This window comes from Mandrillus leucophaeus, unplaced genomic scaffold (assembly GCF_000951045.1).
Source record: "Mandrillus leucophaeus isolate KB7577 unplaced genomic scaffold, Mleu.le_1.0 Scaffold440, whole genome shotgun sequence".
In the NCBI taxonomy this organism is placed as follows: Eukaryota; Metazoa; Chordata; class Mammalia; order Primates; family Cercopithecidae; genus Mandrillus; species Mandrillus leucophaeus.
Window position 1 is genome coordinate 950,443 of NW_012104699.1, and position 5,772 is coordinate 956,214.

Genomic DNA, 5,772 nt, shown 5'->3' on the forward strand with positions numbered 1-5,772 from the left:
CAGGCTGGTCTCGAACTCCTGACCTCAGGTGATCCACCCACCTCGGCCTCCCAAAGTGCTGGGATTACAGGCGTGAGCCACCGCACCCAGCCTACAGACTGCTAAGGATTTTTAAAGAATAGCCGTAGATGGGACAAAGTACTTACAAACCATAATCTGATGCAGGAATTATATCCAGAATATATAAAGAACTCTCAAAAACTAATCTGAAAACAATCAATGTCATTAATACTTGACCATAGAATATTTTTCAGTGACAAATAAGAACATGAAGTATCATTCAACATCATTATTCATTAAGTAAATATAAATTTAAGCCACAATTCTAATACCACTACACATATTTGGGAGTCTAAAGTTAGTAAGATTGGCTGTATCAAATGTTGGTGACAATGCAAAGCAACTGGAACTCATATCATGTTGGTGGGAATACAAAATGGAACAGCCACTTGGAAAACAGTTTGGAAGTTTCCTAAGAAGTTAAACATACACCTGGCACAACACCCTGCCATTTTACTCCTAGGCAGAATAAAATAAAATCTTCTACAGAAATATCAGCTTGGCATGGTGGCTTATAACTGTAATCCCAGCACTTGAGGAGGCCGAGGTGGGTGGATCACGAGGTCAAGAGATCAAGGCTAGCCTGGCCAACATGGTGAAACTCTGTCTCTACTAAAAATACAAAAATTAGCTGAGCATGGTGGCGTGCACCTGTAGTCCCAGCTACTTGGGAGGCTGAGGCAGGAGAATGGCGTGAACCCGGGCGGCAGAGGTTGCAGTGAGCCAAGATCACACCACTGCACTCCAGCCTGGTGACAGAGCGAGACTCTGTCTCAAACAAAAAAGAAATATGATACGTTCTTACAAACACTGGTATGTGAATATTAATTCTTAATAGCCAAAAACTGAAATTAACCCAAATATCCATCAATAGCTGGAGAAATAAATTTTGCTTCCTCTGGAAAATGGAATATTATTCATGTACAATAAAGAATTATTGGATGGCCGGGTGCGGTGACTCACACCTGTAATCTCAGCACTCTGGAAGGCCGAGGCGGGCAGATCACAAGGTCAGGAGATAGAGACCATCCTGGCTAACATGGTAAGACCCCATCTCTACTAAAAATACAAAAAAAAAAAATGAGCTGGGCATGGTGGGGGGCGCCTATAGTCCCAGCTACTCGGGAGGCTGAGGCAGGAGAATGGTGTGAACCCGGGAGGTGGAGCTTGCAGTGAGCTGAGATCGCACCACTGCACTCCAGCTTGGGCAACAGAGCAAGACTCTGTCTCAAAAACAAAACAAAACAAAACAAAACAAAACAAAACAAAACACTATCGGATGAAGCTCAATTATGCTGAGTGAAAGGAGCCTGACAGAACAGTACAAACTGCAAGATTCCATCAGGGGTGGCTGAGAGAGAGGAAGCAGTAGGGATGGGATCCTTATCTTGAAAAGACTGTTTCATGAATACGTATTTTTATGTCATTTAGAAAAATCTCAGTACAGGCCGGGCGCGGTGGCTCAAGCCTGTAATCCCAGCACTTTGGGAGGCCGAGGCGGGTGGATCACGAGGTCAGGAGATCGAGACCATCCTGGCTAACATGGTGAAACCCCGTCTCTACTAAAAATACAAAAAACTAGCCGGGCGTGGTGGCGGGCGCCTGTAGTCTCAGCTACTTGGGAGGCTGAGGCGGGAGAATGGCGTGAACCCGGGAGGCGGAGCTTGCAGTGAGCCAAGATCACGCCACTGCACTCCAGCCTGGGGACATGAGCAAGACTCCGTCTAAAAAAAAAAAAAAAAATAGTACTTGGGTGGTGATCACCTTCCTGCCACCCAATTTAGCTCAGTGATGCCTGGGGTAGGGAAGCCATCAGTTGCTTTGACATGATGCTAGAGACAGACACTTCTACAGAGGTAGAGTGGGAGGTAAGGAAGCCAGACCCCTCAGTCTAACAGATCCCACACCAGCTCTCCTGAGCCAGTGTTATTGATTCATCTGGAGCCTCACCAGGCTGGGTCTCAGGTCCCTGCTACCAGCCCAGAAAACATCTGCATTTAGGACATGATACCCTCCAGACCCCTGGCCTGACAATCCATGATACAGCCCACACTCCCATTCTCTAGATTTGGGATCAGACCTTCCTCATAGGCACCATCCCCCCAAAGAGCCCATACTTTCACGTCCTCTGTCTCCCGCCGGTGATCAAGGCAGGCATAAAGGGCAGCCCTCACTACTGCCCTCATACACAAGATGGGACACGCAGCTGACTGTACTGACCAACTGCTCCCAGGTGGGCAGCAGCTGGAATGATAGCTTCATAGACATCCCAGTGAGTGGCTTCATCCAAATCAGGTCCTCCTCCCCAGCTTTTACCTGTTTGCTACTCAGGTCACCCCACCTGGCCTTAAGTGAGTTTCCATTCAGATCCTTCCATCCCTAGGCACTGACCCTTGTTTTCACTTAGGTGGCTCCAGCTGGCCTGGGTTCCTTTCCCACAGCAATACTGCATTCACATTCTGATTCCCTTACTGGACGCCAGGCCCTCCTTCTCTCCTAGTTGCCCACCAGGTGCACCCCCCAGGATGTGAAGTGTAGACTAAGAGCCTTGGACCAACCCTTCTCAGCTGGTATCCCTCCTACACCGGCGATTTCTTTTTCCAGATCATTATCTCTTTCTTGCCCCTGCCTGCCCAGAATAATTGTTTAATCTAGATCACCAGGTTGGGTCCTTGTTTTTTCTCCCCAGTCCTGATCCGTTTCATCACCTGACTCCTATTTCTTACTGGTTCCTTTGTCAGAACTTTACCCACCGGCACCTGAGGTCTTTAAAAGCATCTCCCGGTCTCCCCAAGCCACTTCCAATACCCCATCCACTGACCTCCACCACAGCTTCAGGTCCCTCCATAGTGATGTCCTTTCCCAGGCTCTCATCTCCTACAGGATGGCTCTTCCTCCAGGTTTACCAGTGGAGGGTTATCTAGGTATGTGTTACTCAATTCTGGACTGCCAAGGCCTGGGCAATGGGGCACGAAGGTGCTGGACCAGCTGCAACATCTTACTCAAGGCCCACCCTTTTTTGAAGCCTTAGCCCCGTCCAGTCCCTTTTTTGTGTATCTTGCGGCTGAGTTAGGAGGCGACAACCTCCATTCCGCTCTCACGGACACATGACCTTGGGAGTTGCAAGTAAGGCAGGCAGAGAAAAGCAATCAGACACATAGAGCCCTAATTAGGGGAGAAAAAAAATCAGGCTGGTGACACCAGCAGAAAGCAAAGAGATAAAGTAAATAAGCTACAAATCTGCCTTCCTTCATGGTCCAGGACATATAAACAAAAAGAGGAAGATAAGCTATAGGCCTGCTCTCTTTATGGCCCAGGACCTAGGGCCCTCCTGCTCATATAACATACATAACTCACAAACTTCCTGCTTATCAAAGGCCTCAATTTATCAAACACTACAGCCGCCAGAAAAAAATGCAAATTAGCTCCCTGCTGCCTTGGCGTTATCGATCAGCCCAAGTTCCAGCCTATAAAATCCTCAGCAAGCCTGTTTTCCTGCATTCAACTTCTCTTCTGCTGGCCTGCCTGTTGCCTCCTCGCAACGAATTTTCACACTTATATCTAATAAACCTGCCTTCCTTTACCTACAACTGTCTTGGTAAATTCTTTTACCCCCGGCGCACCACCGGCCCAGATAGTCATAGCTCACCCGCAACAAGGCAACAGACAGGGAGGCAAAAGAGGAGGAGCGGGTAACCTGTCTTTGCTTCCACCTCGGCAGAACTTGTTCTGTAGCTTCTTAAAACACAACCCACACATCGCTTCTCTGCTCGAAATCCAGTAAAAGTCCTCAATATGGCCCACCAGGCTCCATGGGATCAGTTCCCTGCCTGCCTGCCTAACCAGGTCTATTGTTATCTCAGCACTCTAACTGCGGTCCGCGGACCAGCAGCATGGACTACACTGGGGACCGAGTCAGAAATGCAGAGCATCAGGCCTTCCCCAATGACCTGCTGAATCAGAATCTTTTAAAAAGATCTGTAGTTTCTTGTGAAAGTTTGAAAAGAACAACTTACTGGCCTCCACTTTATAGAGTATTTCATATTCCTCACCTGTGGGATATTGATCAGAGTGCGATGTGGAGAACCGGTGGGTTCGAGGGGCTGGGGATGAAACTGGGAGAAGACACAAGTGAAACATCCCCCGAGATGATGCAGCCGAAGGCGAGGCCGCTTTAGCAGCACTTGTACGGCCTGATGGCCTGGCCCACGGCTCCTGGCGTGCGAGAACAACCAGAGAACTGAAGTGGCTGTAGGCGCCACGATGAACGCGCCGCGAGCCTAGCACAGGCACACTGCGACCAAGCCGCCCAACCCAGATTCGACGAAACATGCTCCCAGGCGAGCAGGCCTGCTTCCGGCCTGCAAGAGGCGAAACGTGATGGAGGAAAGGGTTTCCGCTTCCGCCAAGAGTCGGTGGTTACTCTCACAGGAAAGAGACGGGCCTGCCTGCAGTTCGGGAGGATATCCGGTACCTGGCACACCGGCCAGTAGGAAAATCACAGCAAATACAAAAATCTGATGTTTCAAATGCCCCTTATATACCCAACAATTTTAAAACCATATAAAAGTGAATCTACTTGGCTATTAAAAATACACTTCAATCAACTCCACGATCCAAGAGACTACAAAATGAAAAAAAATTTTAATTAAACACTTTAAGCGAGAAACTATTCAAGTTATGAATCTTTGTGTAAAAAAATTAACAATTATCTCACCTCAATGTTTTTTATCTGAAAGTAAAAAGTAGCCCACATCCTCCTTAAGCATTAGGCACTGATAATAAAAGGCTGGGCGAGTTGGCAAGTACCTGTGGTCCCAGCTACCGGAGAGGGAGGCTGAGGCAGGAAGGATCTTTTGAGTCCAGGAGTTTTAGAACAGTCTGAGTGATCTAGCTAAACCATGACTAAAAAAATTAAAAATAGCCTGGGCGCGGGGGCTCACGCCTGTAATCCCAACACTTTGGGAGGGCGAGGCGGGCAGATCACCTGAGGTCATGAGTTCAAGACCAGCCTGGTCAACATGGTGAAACCTTGTCTCTACTAAAAGTACAAAAATTAGCTGTGTGTGGTGGCAGGCGCCTGTAGTCCCAGCTACTGAGAGGCTGAGGCAGGAGAATGGCGTGAACCCAGGAGGCGGAGCTTGCAGTGAGCCGAGATGGCACCACTGTACTCCAGCCTGGGCGACAGAGAAAGGCTCCGTCTCAAAAATAAAACAAAATTAAATTAAATTAAATTAAATTACAAAATAAGCCAGTAGCAATGGCCTATAATCCCAGCACTTTGGGAGGCTGAGGTTGGAGGATTGCTTGAGCTCAGGAGTTTGAGGCAGCCTGGACTGGACAACATAGTGAGACCCTGTCTCTACAAAAAAAAATTTTTTTTTAATTAAAAAATGAGTCATGTGTGGTGGCCCATGTGTGTAGTCCCTGCTATTTGGGAGGCTGAGGCAAGAGGCTTTCTGGAGTCTACCAAGTCGAGGCTGCAATGAGCTGAGATCACACCACTGCACTCCAGCCTGGGCAACAGAGTGAGACCCTCTGTCAGAAAAAAAAAAAAAAGCATAAATTTTATAACATTTCTTCGATGTTGTGAATTTTTCTGGAACATTATACAGGAGTTAATTTGGATCAGATTCCTGAATTATTTACATTTAAACCATTTCTCTACAGTGAGGGTTGGGATGAGGAGCCTTCAATCCATCAAAGTTGTAT